The sequence below is a fragment of the Ursus maritimus genome, unplaced genomic scaffold (genome assembly GCF_017311325.1).
Source record: "Ursus maritimus isolate PB19 unplaced genomic scaffold, ASM1731132v1 scaffold_2, whole genome shotgun sequence".
Classification (NCBI taxonomy): domain Eukaryota; kingdom Metazoa; phylum Chordata; class Mammalia; order Carnivora; family Ursidae; genus Ursus; species Ursus maritimus.
Genome location: NW_024424452.1, coordinates 68,176,924 through 68,197,427, shown reverse-complemented (window position 1 = coordinate 68,197,427; position 20,504 = coordinate 68,176,924). Strand labels below are relative to the sequence as shown.

The 20,504-nt window shown below is 41.8% G+C and overlaps 1 protein-coding gene and 1 pseudogene across 1 annotated transcript in view; both read left to right on the top strand.

Annotated features, from left to right (window-relative positions):
• SMYD3 (SET and MYND domain containing 3) overlaps nucleotides 1–20,504 on the top strand; it is a 686,329-nt gene that overhangs the window by 51,627 nt on the left and 614,198 nt on the right. The gene's annotated exons all lie outside the window — the stretch shown is intronic.
• Nucleotides 7,065–14,026, top strand: LOC103668996 (annotated as a pseudogene).

Below are 20,504 nucleotides of genomic sequence, written 5' to 3'. Positions count from 1 at the left end.
GCCTCCATACTTCTTTGGAACATCTTTTTACTCTCTGGCACAACAAAATGTCCCAGGTTTATCTTGTATCTTGCCTCCCCAGTCTGGAATCAGCCATTTTTGTAAATTCCTTTAGCTTCTTTTAATATACTAACACACAAGCCTGGACTAGGAGGTGGTGAAATTTATAATATTTAGGGCTTTTCTGAACCGAGATAAATTGTGGAAAAAGTAAAAAGATCCAGAGTAAAGAAGTAGTTGATGAGACGTCCCCTCTTTGGGAGGTGATAGATAGACATTTGTGGTGATGGTGGAAAGCGGATGGCCAGCAGCAGAGCCCTCCTGTGGGTCGTCAAGGAAATTGACTAAATGTGACAACACTCCTTGTTCTTTTTGGCTTCCACTTGTCATGCTGGGACTCCAGAAGTTGCCTTTTGACCTGGTAATGGACTATGGAGGTACTGAAATTACTGTGGTTGGTGGACCTCAGTAGTGTGTGCACAGTGTCCCAAAAGGTCATTTGAAAGGGGTAGGGGTTAGAGAATGGGGTCGACTACGAAGGAGTACAACAAGGGAATTTTGGGGATGATGGAACTGTTCTGTATCTGTGCATTTGCGGAAAATTATAGAACTGTATATCAAAGAAAGTGAATTTAGGGATGCCTGAGTGGCTCAGTTGGTTAAGCGTTTGCCTTCAGCTCAGGTCATGATCCTGGGGTCCGGGGATCGAGTCCCGTGTCGGGATCCCAAGGAGCCTGCTTCTCCCTTTGCCTGCCACTTCCATGGCTTGTGCTCTCTCTCTGGCAAATAAATAAATAAAATCTTAAAAAAAAAAGTGAATTAAACAGTATGTAAATTAAAAAAAGGCATATTGGGTAGTTTTTGACAAAGTAAAGAGGAGCCATCCTAAGAGTATATGAAAAATCAATTTTGTCCAATGTTGTGTGTTTGTCTTGTGCTAAAATAATGGAATGATACCAGCTTCCCATTGTTTTAGTGATATAGATTTATTTATTTATTTATTTATTTATTTATTTATTTATTTATTTATATTTGGGGAGAGCCAGATGGAGAGGCAGAGAGAGAATCTCAAGCAGGCTCTATACCCAGCTTAGAGCCCAATGCAGGGCTTGATCTTGCAACCCTGACACCATGACTTGAGCCTTGGTAGGCTTATCCTCCCCTTACATCCAAAGGTTAGAATTTTAGATCTTTTCAGTGCCTGTTCCGAGGCCATCTTTTCAATCCATATTCTTCCTCTTCCTCTGGATCTCAGGCATGGTTACAATTGATTATATACTAGTAATTCCCTGAACTATAGTTTCAGTGTGAAGAGGCTACTCTTTTGAATTCCAGCCCTTTATATTCAACTGTCTACTTGATATTTCTACTTGGGTATCTCAGAGGTGCTTGAAATTCAACATGTTTAAAACACTGTATAGTCTCAAACTTCCTTTTTCTCCTCCTTCTCCACTTGCTCCTCCTCCTCCTCCTCCTCTTTTTTAAGTGGAGCCCAACTTGAGGCCTGAACCCACGACCCTGAGATGGAGACCCGAGATGAAATCACGAGTCTGACGTGTAACTGACTGTGCCACCCAGGCTCCCCTTGAACTTTCTTCGTAAATCTGCTTCTCCCACTTTCTTTCAGTGATTGGTACCACTGTTTTGCCCTTATGAGAAATATGGGCGGTATTCTTGATGTCTTCTCTCCCTCTTTCTGCCCCATCAGCGTGATGATCAGTGAGTCCTATTGAATTTAGCAATGAAATAGTTCCCAAATATATGTTTATCTCAGTATCTCCACTGTCTTCACCCTAGTCAAAACCATGTCTTATCACCTGTAGCCTCGTGTCTGAATTTCTGTAGTAGTTTCCTAATGCATCAGCTGGTACCTTTTCTTATTTCCCTCCTAGCTATTCTCAGTTTAGGGCTTAAAATCCTTACTGTGCCTATGGATCCCTCCCTGCCTCATCTTTTTTTTTTTTTTTTTTTAAAGATTTTATTTATTTATTTATTTGACAGAGAGAGACAGCCAGCGAGAGAGGGAACACAAGCAGGGGGAGTGGGAGAGGAGGAAGCAGGCTCATAGCGGAAGAGCCTGATGTGGGGCTCGATCCCATAACGTCGGGATCATATCCTGAGCCGAAGGCAGACGCTTAACGACTGCGCCACCCAGGCGCCCCCCTCCCTGCCTCATCTTGAACCACTTCTTGACTTTTTCCGTTCCTCTCCTCTCTTTCCAGTCAGTCAGCAAGTCCAGCTCATTTTACTTTCTGTATTTCCAAGTTTGTCTCGAGCTCTCCTGCTTCCGTGCCTCCTGTGATGGTCACTTCAGGCCTTCGTCGTCTCACCTGTGGGCCACCCAGGCAGCAGCTTCTTACAGGTGCTTTCGCTGCCTCCGGATTTTTTACGGTCCGGTCCATCCTCCGTCAGCCACCAGAATGAGCTGTCTGAAATTTCTCTGCATCGTGATTTCTTATGACATAAAGTCGGACCCTTTCTTTAACTCCAGGCTTGTCTGGTCTCTGCCCTGAACTTGTTTCCGCTCCCCCAGGTTCCCTGGAGGAGATTCCCCTGCTCCCCTGCACACCCCTCAGGCCGATTCTTCTCCCCTTGGCTGAGCTCAGCTAGCAGGCCTCCCGCATCTCCACACACATCCTATACCCGGGTGCCTCCTCCCCTTTAAGTTCACTTCTTTCGTGGAAGCCTTCCTCGCTCTCCCCACCGCAGCACACCACACCATATTAGGTATTCTTTTCTGTTGTACTTTCCAAATTAAATACCAGTTAGGTTTATGTGTTTGCTCATTTTCTAAACTGTGAATGCCTTCATCTTGATGTACCTAGAATTAGGCAGACATGCAATTAATTTAGAATAAATGAGAATGAATGCATGAACATGGCTGTTCTGTGCGCTGGAAGCACATGCCACTGGGAAAATGGCAGCACATTCCTTGTGGCAGGAAAAAAAATGTTTGTGAGTGCATTTTCTCAATTTCAATTTTTTACACATCATTTTCTTCTCCTTTAGTTATATACTTCTCCCTGACAAAATGGATGAATAAGTAGCACGTATATGTACGTTTTTGAAAAACCATGAAAATGGACCGCCATGCATTCTGTGATAGGTTTTTGTTTCTCTGTGGGAATGTTCTTGTGACATGGTTATTTTCTGCCACTAGAATTGTCCTAAGTTTTTATGATAGGTTTTCATGTATCAGTATTTCATGACATTCTGCATCATTTATGACGTCGTGTGTGATTCCTAGAGCAGCACATACTGGGTGTGCAGTATGTGTTCTTGCTGATGAATCAAGAGTGCAGCGTAACTTCTGCTATCTGATAAAGATGGGCAGCCTTTAAATTAGAGAATAATCACGTTTGAATTCCTTTTGCTTGAGATGAACTCAGGTTCTTTTTTCAACACACTTGGAAAATACAAGAAATATGCCAATATGCCCAAGGGTTATTTGATGTGTGCTATTTTTTTAGTAACTTACTTTTTTAAAAGATTTTATTTGAGAGAGGGAGAGAGCACTAGAGAGAGAGCCAGCACGAGTGGGGGTCAGTGGGAGAGGGAGAAGCAGGCTCTCTGCTGAGCAGGGAGTACGACATGGGACTCGATCCCAGAACCCTGGGACTATGACCTGAGCCTAAGTCAGGCACTTAACCAGCTGAGGCACCCAGGTGCCCTTGATGTACTTTTCTTATATTCTCTTTATTTAATGTTTTTCAGAAATTACTTTAAACACTTCGGAGTCATTGTATGTCTTTAATGATATTGGAACATAGCTATCCTCTGCCTCGTGGTCTTTGTTTTTTCCAAGCTAACTTGTCATCTCCTGTATCTGGATAGTTAGTTACCGTGATGATGTTTGGGTTTTGCTTGGTCAGCATTCATTGTGAGCATGGCAGAAATTTACTGAATTTATACTAAGCTAATTAAGAGTTTATAATAATTCTGACATGCTGACTTGAACTTTCTCTGTACAGTTTCTCTTCTTCAAAGAGAAAAGGATTTGCTTAGCTAATTAAAACTAAACAAGAAGGAATGTTTAATCTACTTGAGGCAAACCGATAACTGTTTTCAAGCATGTAAAAATCAACACAAACTAAGGATATGCCAATTAAAATTATTTTTTATTAATTAAAGCATTAATGGATTCTCTAAGGGACAACTTTTCTCTGCCCTCTTCCTTGGCATTTGTTGAGGTTGTTAGGAAATAGAGACCCATGGGTATTTTAAAAGTTTTTTGTTCATGATCCACAGTAAGAAATACAGATGACATTGGTATCTGGTATAAATACACATAACTCGAACAGAAGTGGTAGAAAGCAGTATTTAACCTTACCTTTTATCTCTATTTTTATTCTCTTATATTTCAGATTTTTAAAAAAGTGCTTCATGGGACTGACTAAATTGATTTTACAAATTGATGAGGACCTGTCTGTGGTTTGGAAGGGGCCCTGCGCGGGACTGTGAGCTTGCGTGCGGGAACTCTGTGTTGCCAGGTGCTAGCAGTGCTGGCCTGAAGCAGGTGCTCGGGAGATATTAATTGAGTGAACTGGTTGGAAAGGGGAGTCAGAAATGAAATTGGAGCTATAAAAGGAGTAGATGTTTTTGGCAGTGGGGGTCTTAGATGTAATCAAGGCAGCAGGGGCCATGCGTGTTGTCATATTACCGTTTGGTTTAAGAGTGCTTGTTTTCAAGTAACGGAAACCAGCTTGGAGGTAGCTTATGCGAAGAAGAACATATCAACAGGATTCGGGTGTCCTACAAAACTGAAGAACAAGGGTCATCTTGTGAGTTGGGAAGGGAAACTAGGGACTGGAGCGCCTTCAAGAACCCAGGCGCGTTACCTGCGTTTTTTCATCCGTGCTTCTCTCTGCTTGACTGCCTCCCCCCACCGCGGAATGGTTTCCTCTGATGCTCAGTTCCCATGACAGTGTAGTATGTCCAAAGCTCCTGATTTTATATTTTCGTCCAGGCTTCAGTACTGCATGTGACTTGTATATGGTAGAATGAGTAATTAGTAGTCTTTGAGAAGTACTGGATGCTAGGTGTTAGTAATCCCAGGTCACTTCTGTCATCCTGTGCTGAGGTTTAGGGTTTCTAATGGCCTTGTTTCATCTTCTGGGTCATATGAATACGTTGTGTGTGTACGTGTACATGTATGATCGATCACTGCTCACAAAACTGTGAATTCAGCACACTTTTGCAGCTTCCATTCCTAGTACTAGGTGAGGTGGGTGGGATGGTTACAAAGATGAATACAGTATATTTAGAATGGTTTTGCCGCTTGAAGGTTATGGCCCTGTTCCAGCAAAGTGTGTCAAGTCGTGCACAGATGAGCTGTATTCATGATGTTCATTCAAAATTCGTCTTTAGTTTCTCTGTACCCAGTCTCCATGCCCTGTTTGTCACATTTACCGGTGTCCTTCTCGTCTGGGATGAAGACCTGCTTTGACCTTTCTTTACTTTTTGGTTCACTGTTTGTATTCTGCCAGTAGGCTCCAGCTTTTATTTCAGTGTCCGTCCTTGTAGCCTGATTCGGGGGCCCTGTAGCTGAGACCTGTCCTCAAGGGTGTCTTCTGGCATCCTGCGCCTCTCTTGGACCCAAGTCAGAAAAACAAGAGAGCTGGACCAGAAAATATGGTTCTTTTCTGCAGGAAACAGACTGATGGAAAAGAGAAAATCACAGTTTTTTAAAAAAATTTATTTATTTATTTATTTTTAGAGAGAAGTGGCAGAGTGGGAAGTTCAGAAGTCCAAAGGGACAAGCATACTCTGTGCTGAGTGTAAGCCCCACACGGAGCTCAATCTCATGACCCTGAGATCTCATGACCTGAGCCAAAATCAAGAGTTGGACGCTTAACCAATAGAGCCACCCAGCCGCCCCAAATCACAAATGTTTTTAATACGACGCCATAACCATCATGACTCAAGTTTGAACCGGATACTATAGGATTATTTACGGCAATGCCTGTCACGTAGTAGGGCCTCTAGAAAAACTTTGGGAAAGAATCAGTGAACGCATGGGAGTGTTCCTCTGCTATAGCCTCATTGAAGAGGAAATATGTGAGCAGATTCTGTACGGTTTGGATGTGTGTGGTTAATGGTTTGGGCATTTTTCCTGTAGGAACAGCTTGTGTGCAGGAACCAAGTTGTGGACTGATGGAGAGCAGTTGAGTGTGAACGTGGTGTTATCACGGGGGAAGGATAGCTGACGGGCTAGTTAGAGCAGGTGGAGGAAGGCCTCATAGCCATGGTGGAGAATTTAGACTTCATTTCCTGAAAACTACATGAGAAATTCCCAGGGGGGAGTAACGGGAGGAGATATATTCTTTTTACAGGTGATTTTGTGGTCAATCTCAGCCTGGAGTAGCAAGAAATGGGCCATGTGTACATGAATTAAGATGCTCTTCTAAAAGTCTAGGCAAGGGGTGCCTGGATGGCTCAGTTGTTAAGCATCTGCCTTCAGCTCAGGTCATGATCTCGGGGTCCTGGAATCGAGCCCTACATCAGGCTCCCTGCTCAGCGGGGAGTCTGCTCTCTCTCTCTGTCCTTCTGCCCCTCCCACCACTCGTTCTCTCTCTCTCTCAAATAAATAAACAAAATCTTAAAAAAAAAAAAAAGGCTAGGCAAAGATGGTGGAGGCTCTACGTAGAGGCTAGAGCGGTGAGGGTGTGAAGAGCTTACGCTGGGGGGAGATAGACTTGTCAGGACTGTTTGGCTTCAGTGCTGGGTCCGATTTGATCAGTCTGGTCCATTCCGCGTATGGAGTGGAGGCCAGTAAAGCTGAGCTCTGGGTACACCATCCCCTTCTTCTGTGTGCTTCACGACTCTGATCCTGCATCCACATGGTTCATCGTTCCTTAGCCTTGTCTCCAGTTTTCCAGTCTTGTAGTTACTTCTTAAACCTGACTGTAGAAATTTGGTTGGTCTCTGGCTTTTGGTTATCGCTCACCCTTGTACCACTCACATGTGTATGTTTTGAATGCTAAAATGAAATGGACAAACAAAAAACAAGTGCCCAGTCTTATGGGGGAGGTAGGCATATACATAGTTCCTACAAACCGTGATAAATGTTTTTATGGAGGCATGGACAGAATACTGTGGAAGCTAAGAGGAAGCATGTGGTGCTCCTGGGGTCAGTTAAGGAAGAGGAGGAGAAAAAGCTCAGGCTTAGTGCTGGTGGACAAGTAAGTCAGATAGGAGAGAATTTGAGGTGTCTGTGGGATATTCGGGTGGAAATGATCAGGAGAGGGGTGGAGCGATGGATGTAGAGGAGCAGTAGGCCTGGACCTTGACTGCCCTCTGGGAACCCAAGCAACAACAAAACCATGCCCCGGGGCTGTGCATGGAGACTCCGATTAAATTAACCTGGGGTAGGGACTCCGCTTGGTATGTTCTAAATGACGGAGGTGATGCTAATGTGCAGCTAGAGTTGACAGTCCTTTTAATTCAGGGCGGAGGTCGTCTTGGAGATGGTGGAATGTGGTGGTAGCCTAAGCCTTAGATACGGATCAGTTTGGGAGGAGGGAGAAGTAGAAGAAAAAAGAGCCAGACAAAAACCCTAATTAGGGAATGCCAGCATTGTGGTGCCAGGAGAACCTGCGAGCACAATCCCCAAATCTTAATTGCATCTTTTTAAAATTTAGGTTGTTGATGTACATTTTGCATAACCTCTTTCTTATGATCCAGAGTGTGTCAGGAGACTGTAACGCCCGAGTCACATAGATTTTGTTGATTGACGGACTGATGCAACTGATAAATGTTAATCCTTTTATCACTGATGTGGAAAATCATGACCTTTAATTCTTATCAGCAGCAAATACCTATATCTGCCTCCAAGTTTATTTTAAGAAGAATGCATGCAAGTAACCATTTCCAAGAATCCATTTTATTTTCTGAATTCAAAGTCACCTGTCATTTTTGCCATAAATTCTTTGAGGCATGAAATAGCCTGCCAGTTGTCTATTGCTCTCAAAGTTAATGAATGGTTATCAATTTATCATGGGTAATAACCTAGCTGCAAATTGTAAAGAAGGCATTCTATCACTTCCCAGCATTTTTGCCTCAAGGCTGTATCTGCCTCTTCTACAGGATTTGGAGGCTCAGTCTCCCTAAAGCTTTTAACGGAACACATTTCTTACCTGGAAACCTCTTTACACTTTGTAATAGTGCAGTGAAATATTAGCTGCTTATGTCTTGCTCTGTGTGATAGATTTTGTGTAAATAAAATTTCTTGATGTAGGATGCCATAGTTTTACGTTGAACCAATACAGCATTTTAGTTTGAGAGATATTTAATTTTTATATCAAATTCATTATTCTGTTCAGTTCTTACAAGTAAAGTGTCATGGTTTTCCAGCTCTCCAGCTTCTTGGTTACATAGTTAATGATTGGAAAAACAGAACTGTTTCAAGGAACCTTACTTTTTAAAGTTATTCCTTTTTCTTTTTCCCAACAAAGAGAAGAACACTGTAACATGAGCTCTTTTAGGTCAAGTTCTTGGACTTGTCTGTATTCTTATTTAAAAACAGCAGCAACAGCAAACCATTTCGCATTTCAGACCCTGAGCATAGTAGAATTCAGTAAATATTTGTTGAATTGAATTAATGTGAACTATCACCTTACTTCCCAAGTCATAAGTTTGTGGTATTGTAAAGTGTTCCATACGAAGGGATGGGAGGACATTGATTTAACCCCACTTGTGGCTTCTATCCTGGAAGTATAAATAGACAGGATGACATAGCTAACCGTGTTTCTTTTCAGTTACAAACTTAAGAATTTCGGTCCCATTTCTTTCATTGTTAAAGAGCTGCCCTCAGAACTTGCCTCTGCTCCCGTTGCTTTATGTAAGAATTCTTTGTATATCCTGGAGTCCATAGTCTCTCATAGTTCATTCCCCCTTCTGTTTACCCCCCCTTCATTCTTCCCTTCCTTCTCCTACCGATTTTCCTGCTATTTCTTATGTTCCATAAATGAGTGAAACCATATGATAATTGTCTTTCTCTGCTTGACTTATTTCACTTAGCATAATCTCCTCCAGTCTCGTCCATGTTGCTGCAAATGTTGGGTAATCGTTCTTTCTGATGGCTGAGTAATATTCCACTGTATATATGGACCACATCTTCTTAATCCAGTCATCTGTCGAGGGGCATCTTGACAAACTGAGGGCTTCAGAGGGGAGGGGGGTGGGGGATGGATTAGCCTGGTGATGGGTATTAAGGAGAGCACGTATTGCATGGAGCACTGGGTGTTATACGCAAATAATGAATCATGGAACACTACATCAAGAACTAGGGATGTACTGTATGGTGACTAACATAACATAATAAAAAATTATTATAAAAAAATAAAGTAAAAAAATAATAGTAATAAAAAAAGAATTCTTTGTGTATTTTTATCTTTCATTGTGACTCCTTCAAAGGACCTTCGCACGGTGGCTTGTGTATAGCAGTGGTTAATGTCATTAGTGACTCTGCTTTAACGAAGCAGGAGAATAAACATTACTGAGATTTCTTTGAGGTTTCAGTATGTTCAATAATCTCATCAGTGATTAGTATTGCTGTAGGTTATTTACTTCTGTATATTTAAGGAGCTCCAAATCCTTTCAGCTTCTAAAAGTGGGAGGAAATGAAATTCCGCTCTCATTGACTCCTCTTTGTATTCTTATTCCTAAAACATGTATGGGAAAGCAGAGAGAGAAATTCTTCTATTAATAGTTTGCCTTATTTATTTCATGTATTGCTTTATGTTCTCTTTATGTGTTTATTCTATCTCCCCAACCATATAATCAATATTTTCTTTGATGGAGCCATACCTTAAGTCTCATTATAACTACTGGGGAGAGTTGTGCCCACAGTAGGGACTGCAATTGTTGATTGGTTGCTTGGCAGACTGATGAGTTACTGGGCTCACCTTGACAATGAAAACATTTTACCCTATCAAAATGCACAACATTTGTTCTATGGGTGCATATCTGTCCTATAGAAATATTTCTTAGAGAGATTTGCAGTTTCCCTTCTTAACTCATTTCACAGCTGAATGATCCTTACTTTTCAGGGAGCATATCTCTGTATTTATTCAGGATTTCTCCTTTTGCAGTGTGAACAGTTTCCTCTTGACCTAGCGTGAGTCAGCTGGTCTGCAGTGGCTGTCTTCATCTGGGCACTTACTGCTACCCTTTCTTTAGTTGAGGTCCTTAACTAGACTAGAGCACCTGAGAAAATCCACTTGTACCTTTCTGATTTTCCCGTCTCTCTCATTGTTCGGAAAGCTGGTGCTTATTCAGGTAGTAAAAATGTGGACTGTTGTATGAACACAGTTGAGGTTTACTAATAATTTGCCGAAAAGCCACTCTGTATTCTGTTCATGCTCTTGGGCTGGTGACACTAGGGATTACGTTTGTGGAGGGCTGACCTAACTTGGGTATCAACGGATTACTTGACAAAGCTCACCTGCTTTCCACTGCTTTGTAGGGTTGGTTTGCTTCCTACTCTTACAACTTAGGCGCTTGCGGGGCCCTTTGAGGCTTTTTTTTTTTTTTTTTTTTAGATTTTATTTATTTGGGAGAGAGAGCGAAAAAGAGAGCGAGAGTGTAGGAAGGGGCAGGGGGGAGAGGGGGACAAGCAGACACCGCGCTGAGCGTGGAGGGACAAGCAGACTCCTTGATGAGCCCATGTGGGGCTTGATCCCACAACCCTGAGATCATGGCCTGAGCCTAAACCAAGAGTCGGATGCCCAACTGAGGCACACAGGTGCCTCTTTGAACCTTTTGAATACCTCACTTCCTATAAATTTCGAGTTCATATTCACTGTTGCAAATTTTTATTTGAATAGGAGCTGCATTGTATTTATTGGTAAACTAACAGAGATGTAAAGTTTTATTCAAATAGGAGCTGAGGTTTTTTTTGTTTTTAATTTCCAGTTAGCTTTTTTTGGTCACTAGCATAAATGGCATCTTTGTTATAAATATATTTTCTTAGTTTTTATTGTTAACGTATCAAAATACTATTGATTATTTACTTGATTTTTGTAATCAGCCACTACTGAATTCTCCTTTCTAACAGCATTTTGGCTTTCCCCCCTTGGGTTTTCTAGCTACAGTCATAACGTCTGGATGTGTGGATACTTTTGCTGTCTCCTTTCCAGTGTAGAGATTCATAGAACATGTTGGTGGAGAGCCCAGGTTCTGGAACCACTCCTGCCTGGGTTTTAATCCCACCTTCAGGGGCGCCTGGGTGGCTCAGTCGTTACGCATCTGCGTTTGGCCCAGGGCGTGATCGCAGGGTCCTGGGATGGAGCCCAGCATCGGGCTCCCTGCTCCGCTGGGAACGTGCTTCTTCCTCTCCCACTCCCCCTGCTTGTGTTCCCTCTCTCACTGGCTGTCTCTCTCTCTGTCAAATAAATAAATAAAATCTTAAAAAAAAAAAAAATCCCACCTTCACTAACTTGCTGGCTGCATGACTTGAGGCAAGTTACTATCTATGTGCCTCCATCTCCCCATCTATAAAATGGGATCATAATAGTATACTTAAAGGATTGTTATGAAGATTACATAAATTATGTAATATGTATAAAATGCTTAAAACAATGTCTGACACATAGTAAGCACCATAAAAATGTTTGATAAATAAAAAACATCTTTTTTCCCTTGTGTTGGCTAAGACTTCTCGGTCAGAGTTAGAAAATGATGGGGCGCCTGGGTGGCTCAGTGGTTAAGCGTCTGCCTTCGGCTCCGGGCGTGATCACGGCGTTCTGGGATTGAGCCCCACATCAGGCTCCTCTGCTAGGAGCCTGCTTCTTCCTCTCCTACTCCCCCTGCTTGTGTTTCCTCTCTCGCTGGCTGTCTCTATCTCTGTTAAATGAATAAATAAAATCTTTAAAAAAAAATGATGAGCTTTCTTTATTCTTTCTAGACTTCAACAGAAATGCCTCTGATGCTTCATTATTTTAGTGTTTCAATCATGTTTCCATGAAACATTAGGAAGTTTTGGACTGATATAAAATTTTGCATTTTTCAGTTATATTAAAGAAATGGTCATCTACTGCTATTTTGGTAAGGGTTAAAAATCAGGAATCATTTAAAAATTTTATCTTATGCTTTTTGGCATACACCGAGGTCATTAACTTTTCTTTTTCTATTTATATGGTTATTTACATGAGTAAATGTTTTGGTATTAAGTGTTCTTGCTTCAATGGAATGAATACATGTGCTTATAGCTTAGCTTTCATTTGGAGCACTTCTGAATTCTTTTTGGTACTATTTTTAAGGTTTTTGCATTAAATATTCATAATTGAGATCTGACAGTAATTTTTAATCTGTTCTTTGTCAGGTTTTGGTGTGAGTGTGATGCTGTAATACTTGAACAGTTTTCTTTCTATCTCTACATGCTAGAAAAGTTCAAAAATTTTTTATTTATTTATTTTGAGAGAGAGACAAAAAGAGTGCGAGCACGGGGAGGGGTAGAGGTAGAGGCCTCCTTTCTTTTCTTTTTTTGTTTTTTTTTAATGTTTTTTTATTATGTTAGTCACCATACAGTACATCCCTGGTTTCTGATGTAAAGTTCGATGATTCATTACTTGTGTATAACACCCAGCGCACCATGCAATACGTGCCCTCCTTACTTCCCATCACCAGCCTATCCCATTCCCCCACCCCCTCTCCTCTGAAGCCCTAAGTTTGTTTCTCAGAGTCCATAGTCTCTCATGCTTCATTCCCCCTTCTGATTACCCACCTTTCTTTATCCCTTTCTAACCCTACCGATCTTCCTAGTTCTTATGTTCCATAGATGAGAGAAATCATATGATAATTGTCTTTCTCTGCTTGACTTATTTCACTTAGCATTATCTCCTCCAGTGCCGTCCATGTTGCAGCAAATGTTGAGAACTCGTTCTTTCTGATAGCTGAGTAATATTCCATTGTATATATGGATCACAACTTCTTAATCCAGTCATCTGTGGAAGGGCATCTCAGCTCCTTCCATGATTTAGCTATTGTGGACAATGCTGCTGTGAACATTGGGGTGCAAATGGCCCTTCTCTTCACTACGTCTGTATCTTTGGGGTAAACACCCAGTAGTGCAATGGAGACAGCCTCCTTTCTGAGCAGGGAGCCTGATGCAGGGCTCAATCCCAGGACCGAGATCATGACCTCAGCTGATGGCAGATGCTTAATTGACTGAGCCACCCAGGTGCCCCTAGAAAGATTATTTCTTCTTTTATTTTTTTATTATTATTTTTTAAGGATTTAATTTATTTTAGAGCGTGTGCACTGCATGAGTGGGGGGAAGGGCAGAGGGAGAGGGAGAGAGAGAATCTCAAGCTGACTCCCCGCTGAGCTGGAGCTGGAGCCTGTTCTTGGGGGTGTTTGTGTGAGGAGGTTATGGGGGTCGGCAGGGAGCCAGGGCTTGATCTCACGACCCTGAAATCATGACCTATGTGGAAACCAAGAGTAGGCCGCTCAACCAACTGAGCCACCCAGGCAGCCCCTCTTTTTTTTTTTTTTTTTAATTAAAAGAGTGTTAAATTAGGAATGGAGCTGAAAGATCTAGTCTAGCTATGTTAATTTTTTAAAAAAGATTTTATTTATCTCTCTCGGGTCTCGCATCCACAATGACCAAGAAAAGAAGGATGGTCGTGCCAACAAAGGCTGCGGCCACGTGCAGCCTATTCGCTGCACCAGCTGTGCCCGTTGTGTGCCCAAGGACAAGGCCATTAAGAAGTTTGTTATTTGGAACATAGTAGAGACCGCCGCCGTCAGGGATATTTCTGAAGCGAGTGTCTTCGACGCCTATGTGCTTCCCAAGCTGTATGTGAAACTACATTATTGTGTGAGTTGTGCCATTCATAGCAAGGTAGTCAGGAATCGCTCTCGTGAAGCACGGAAAGACCGAACACCCCACCCTGATTTAGACCCGCGGGTGCTGCCCCACGACCTCCACCAAAGCCCATGTAAGGAGCTAAGTCCTTACTGAAGGGACTGAAGAAAAGCTGTTCTCCAGAAAAATAAATAAATGGCAGTTATACTTCAAAAAAAAGGAGAAGATTTTATTTATTTATTTGAGAGAGAGCAAAAGCGATCACAGAGGAAGAGAGGCATCACAGAGACAGAGGAAGAAACAGACTTGCCACTGAGCAGGGACCCTGATGTGGGACTCGATCCCAGGACCCTGGGATCATGACCTGAGCTGAAGGCAGACACCTAACCAACTGAGCCCCCCAGGCACCCCTATTTGTCTTAATTTTATAGCTGAAGAAACAGTGTTGGGGTGCCTGGGTCATCGGGGATTCTGGTTCTCTCTCCCCCCCCTCAAATAAGTGAATAAAATCTTAAAAAAAAAACAACAACAACAGTGGCTTGTATATAACTACTTAATGGTAGCTCCTTGGGGGTTAGGGTTTGGGGTTGTGTTGTGGGGAAAGTAACATTTATTGAACATATGCTTCTGTGTTTAAAAATAATATCATACTTCTGATGTACGCATTAGATGCAGGTTTGCTTATTTGAAATCTAAAGTCAGAATATAAAATCCTATTGATTTAAAAAAATGGACTTTTTTTTCAATGATCAGTTTTAGACTCATAGCAACATTGAGTGGAAAGTACAGAGAGTTCCCAAATACCACCTGCCTGCACACTTGTACAGCCTCAACCACCGTCAGCATCCCCGACTGGAGTAGTGCATTTGTTACAGTTGATGGGCCCACACTGGCACATCATTAGCACCCAAAGTCTGTAGTTTACATTGGGGCTCATTCCTGGTGTGGGTTGTACATTCTGTAGGTCTGAACAAATACACGATGACTTGTACCTACCAGTAGAGTATCACACAGACTCGTTTCACTGCCCTAAAAATCCTCTGCTCTGCCTGGTCATCCCTCCCTTCCCCTTCCCCTTCGGCAACCACTCATATTTTTCCTGTGTCCATAATTTTGCCTTTTCCAGAATGTCATACAGTTGGAATCCTATATAGCGTAGCCTTTTCAGACTGGGTTCTTTTATTTAGCAATATGATTTAAGTTCTTCTATGTCTTTTCATGGGTGGATAGCTCATTTTTTTAAATTGCTGAATTATATTTCATTGTCTGGATAAAATTTTAATGGTTTTGGATGGCTGAATGTCTTTCCTGAAGATCTTATCTCAGTCCCTTTTTAATCCCAGAATTTAGTCAGCTAACAAATATTTGTTGGAAGCCAATACTCTCCAAGGCTGGGGTGATACAGCAGTGATCAAAACAGACATGAGCTATGCCTGTCTTCGTGGAACCTGGGATAATTTCTAGAACCTAACAGGTGCCTGGATCAAGTGTTACTGCTCACGGCCCATCAACTCATTGGAGATTCTTTGTCTTGTTTTCAGGCATGGTAATACATACTTATTTCCACTAGGTGGTGGTAGAGTCATGTAGCCAGATTATTTTGCACTATAATTAGGTCACTAATTGTTTGCTTGTAAATACAGTTTTCTTTATAGTAAGTAAAATTTAAATCTGTTTATATTAATTCACTATAATGTAATCACTAATTAAAATGAGAACTTTTAACACATCTTGCAGAATGAATCCCAATAGGTAAAATTTATCAAATTTTTAAGTTTTTCTTTGTTTAATAATGAAAAATGTATTGAGATTTGGCTGCATGGCAGACTTTGTGCTAATATTGGGGATTTGGAGTTGAATATGAATCCCTTTTTGTCTTTGATATATTGCAGTTTAATGAGGGAGATAGACATGAAATACTTGCAGTGAAATGTATGCGTATTAAGTGTACCATTAGATGAGCTTTGACAGATGCATACACCTGTGTGTAGCCCAGATCCTTCTGGAGTTATAGATCACTACCATTTTGGGGTGGCTGTTTTTAAGGGTCCTGAACAGGCTAAGTAAGCAGAGGAAGCCAGTTGAGAGAGAAATGGCGATGATTAAACCCAGCAGTTACTGAGAGGGTCATATGATTTATGTATCAGTTCATATTCAGCCCTTGTGAGTCCTGGATGTACTTGGGTTCTGCCCTTAAGATTTTACATGAAGTGGTTTTGGTGGTTTTCTTTCACTTGTAGTCAAAATAGGACATCCATGCTAGAATGCCCATCTTTACTTTCCAAGATGAGGGACTTGGTTCCATACTCCTAATAACATAACTTAAAAAAAGAAAAAATAACTCCCAGACCTAATACCAAAAAGCTATTGAAATTGAATCACAGGGTGAGATGTTTCAATGGTGAGAATCATGGCCTGCGCAAAGCGGGTAACTTCTTTGAGCACTTTGTTCTGGGCACTATTCTTTGTGGTCACCATTGCTTTTTAGGACAGTCCCGAACAGCTGGTGCTTATTGTTTCTTGGGTTGGGGACATGAGTGAGGAAACTCATGTTCAAAGACATTATAGAATTTACGTGACATCAGAGCTAAAGGAGCAAGATTTTGCCAGCCAGGTCTCTCTGGTTCTAAAGCAGGACTCCCGACCCCCGCCTATACCATGCTGTCTTGGAAGGAGTGTTTAAGTTACAGAGTGAAAGACACCACCAAAATAAAACGAGAGTTACAAGTGATTTTCCTAGTTGTGGAAGTAAATGAAGACCATCCACACGAGAACAACCCACGGCCATTTACTCAGAGCTTGCTGTAGTAAGGAAGGGAGTCCGCCCTCATCACTTTCATTTGGCAGAGATTCAAAGGCAGGCAGTGAAGTGGGAACGCTTTTGGTAGAAAAAAAAGGGAAGTTCAGGTGTGCTCTGGTTGGAGCTGTTTTATAGGAAGCTGGAGGCAGACTAATTAGAAGCAGGACATTCTATGGGATTGGTTTGGTGCATTTTTAATTTTCTCTGTTGGTCGTAAGTTGAAGTAGGAGCAAAAATGAGGGAAGCTGTCTGTAATCAAGTCATGGTCATCTGGGGCCGATCATTATTGCTTGACTTCCTGTACTGGTTACTGTAGATAATGGGTTGGTTTCCTGGGCTGGATGTTGATTTTATCGTAGTAGATGTATTCGGGACGGGTAGTTCTTGCTAAAGGATCGATGATATAAAATATATTCAAATATATTTTATTTTCATAGGGTAATGACAGTTTGACTTCAGGACAGGGAAGAGTAGAGGAAGAAGAGAGGATCATTTCTTGAACAGTGGAGTTCAAGTTTTATCCCAAACTCCATGCCTTGGTTCTTAGCGTGCTCTCAGGAGCAGAGGCCTCAGTGCCCCGTGGGACTTGTTAGCAATGCAGGTGGCCAGCCCTCGCCCAGACCCACCAAATCAGAAAATGGGAGTGGCACCCAGCAGGTTATTTTTTCACAAGCCCTACAGGTGGCTCTGACACAAGCTAAGGTAGGGAACCACCACTTTCTATCAAGGAATCCTGATAACCATGAGGCAGGTTAGACTACAGCCCTGTTTCATGGTTAAGCAAATGAGGTGCAGGTTGGCAGCTCGCTCTGCTAAGTATGGGAAGTGACAGATGCAGGCGTGGAGTCCAGGCCAGTGGGACCGGAAGGACCCATGCACTCAGGTGAGCTTCGTGTCACGTGAATTTTACTTCCATAAAAACCAACCAACCAAAGCAACAGAAAACTGTGTGCATTTCTTACAGGTGCTGTAAGAAATTAAAACAGATTTGGTGGCTTAAAAGAGAGATTCGTCCTCTCAGAGTTCTGGAGATCAGAAGTTTGAAATCAGGGTGTTGGCAGGACTTTCTCTGAAGGCTATAGTGGCGAATCCTTCCTCGAGTCTTCGGAGCTTCTGGTGGTCCCCTGCACCTTGCGGTTCTTGGCCTGGAGTGCCATGACTCCAAGCTCAGCCTCTGCTGTCACATGCTTTCTTCCGGCATGTCTGTGTCTCCGCGTGTCCTCTCTGTGTGTTATTTTCTTATAAGGACACGATTCACTGAATTTAGGATCTACCTAATGTCGTATGACCTCATCTTAACCAATGACATCTGCAGAAACCCTGTTTACAAATAAGGTCACATTCCGCGTAGACATGGTATTCAACGCATGGTATTCAATGCATATTATTCAATGCATAGAACCTTTGTAGAAAACCCGTTGACAATACACGAGAGTCTCTTTCTGGACACTCTTTTCTGTTTTCTTGACACTCTTTTCTGTTTTCTTGACGTATGCATTTATCTCTGTGTCGGTACGATGCTGTCGCGATCACTCTAGCTTTATAATGAGTCTCGACATCACGCACTGTGAGTTGTCCACCTTTGTTCTTGGTGAGATTTGTTCTAGCTGTTCTAGGTCTTTGCTTTTCCATATAAATTACAGAATCAGTTCGTCTATTTCTATAAAAATGCCTGTTGGGATTTGGATTGGGATTGCTTTGAATCTATTGATCAATTTGATTTCTTAACATTGATTGGGTTTTCTATAAATGTATTTAGGTCTGCCTTTCACAAGTATTTAATGGTGGCTTGAGGTGTTCCTTGGCCTGTGGTTGCAAGTCCAGTCTCTGTCTCCGTCTTCGTGTGGCCTACTCTCTGAGTCTTCTCGCCTTCTGCCTCTTATTGGGACAGCCATTGCTAGATTTAGGGCCCAGCCAGGGAATCCCAGATCATTCCTTCTTGAGATCTTTAACTTCATTACATCTGCAAATACCCGTTTTCCAAATAAGGCCACATGCACAAGTTCCTGGGGTTAGGATGTGTTTGTATCTGTTTGATGGCCACTCTGATCCCCTGCGAGAACCGTGCTCATTCGCGTGCTTGAAAAATTATTACTTTACGGTAAAAATGCAAACCAAATCTTGTTTACTCACCGAGTACAGGAAATGTTAGGGTCCATTCTTTACTGATCTTATTTCCTACAACTAGCCCCAGCTCACTGGACCCCAGACACACTATCTTTTTGCAGTTTGTGAAACACTCCAAGGAGGGTTTTTTCCTGTTCCCATTGCCTGGGTTTCTCATCCTCCAGATGCTACAGGCTACTCCCTGAGATTCATTTGGGTCTCTGCCCAGTGTTATCTTATCAGAGGGGCTCTCTCTAAAATATCTATATTATTCTTCATCACTGTGCTGCTTCATTTTTCTTCTAAGCATTTAACACCATCTATTACACAATTCTTTCTCTGGCTGTTGTTTGTCTTCACAAACTATAATATGAGCCCCATAGCCATAGGGTCTCTATTATTTATTAATATATCCCCAACACCTAAAAAGTATCTGCCACATGCAAATATTTAACAAATGATTTTGAATTAATTTAAATGAATGTGGGAGGGGAAAATAAAAGAAGACGAAATCAGAGAGGGAGACAAACCATAAGAGACTCTTAATCATAGGAAATAAACTGAGGGTTGCTGGAGGGAAGGGGTGGGGGGATAGGGAAACTGGGTGATGGGCATTAAGGAGGGCACGTGTTGGAATGAACACTGGGAGGAATATACGACTGATGAGTCACTGACCTCTACCTCTGAAACTAATAATACAATATATGTTAATTAAATTTAAATTTGAATTAGTGGGTGATTTTCTTTAGTTGAGAAATAACCTTTAAACAAGGAGATGACTTTTTTTTTTTTAACAGATTTGTTTACGTATTTGAGAGAGAGAGCCAGAGAGCACGTGCACACACACCCGTGTGGAGGGGAGGGGCAGAGGGAGAGGGAGGGAGAATCCCAAGCGTACTCTCTGGACTCTCCACTGAGCCCAGAGCCTGAGGGGTCGAACTCACTACCTTCAGATCATGACTTGAGCCGAAATCAAGAGACGGATGACCAACTGACTGAGCCACCCAGGCGCCCCAAAGGAGACGACTTTTTAAATCACAGGTCTTAAAAAACAGCAGCTTAAAGAAGCTCCTAATTGTCAAGTTTGGGACAATTGATTTTTTAAATTTTTTAAATTCTTATGTATTTATTTTTTAAGTTTGGGATAATTTAAATATCAAGAAAGAATAATAACTCTAATTGATTGTAATATTTTGAATAAGTAAAAATCTCTTGGTCTATAGTGGTACAAAAAGGGTAGTTGGGGAGGAAACAAAAAAAGCTCTACCTATGCCTTCTCTTTTTTTTTTTTTTTTTTGTTTTTTTTTTATTATAATAATATTTTTTTTATTATGTTAGTCACCATACAGTACATCCCTGGTTTCTGATGTAAAGTTCGATGATTCCTTAGTTGCGTATAACACCCAGTGTACCATGCAATACGTGCCCTCCTTAATACCCATCACCAGCCTATCCCATTCCCCCACCCTCCTCCCCTCTGAAGCCGTCAGTTTGTTTCTCAGAGTCCATAGTCTCTCATGCTATCCTGATCTTCAAGGTTTTAGGAAACATGGGATAGAGAAACAAGGTAAATGGCCTCAAGAGGAAAAAAGTCACATAAGTTCAAAATGCATGACATTTAATAAGACAGTTTTCTGGAACATTTCACAAACTTATTGCAAGAAAGAGACTCTGCGTGTGTGTGTGTGTGAGAGAGAGAGAGAGAGAGAGAGAGAGAATTTTCTAGACTGAAAGAAATTGAAGAGCCATAATTAACGCTTGTGATGTATGAACTTAGATTGGATCCAGGTT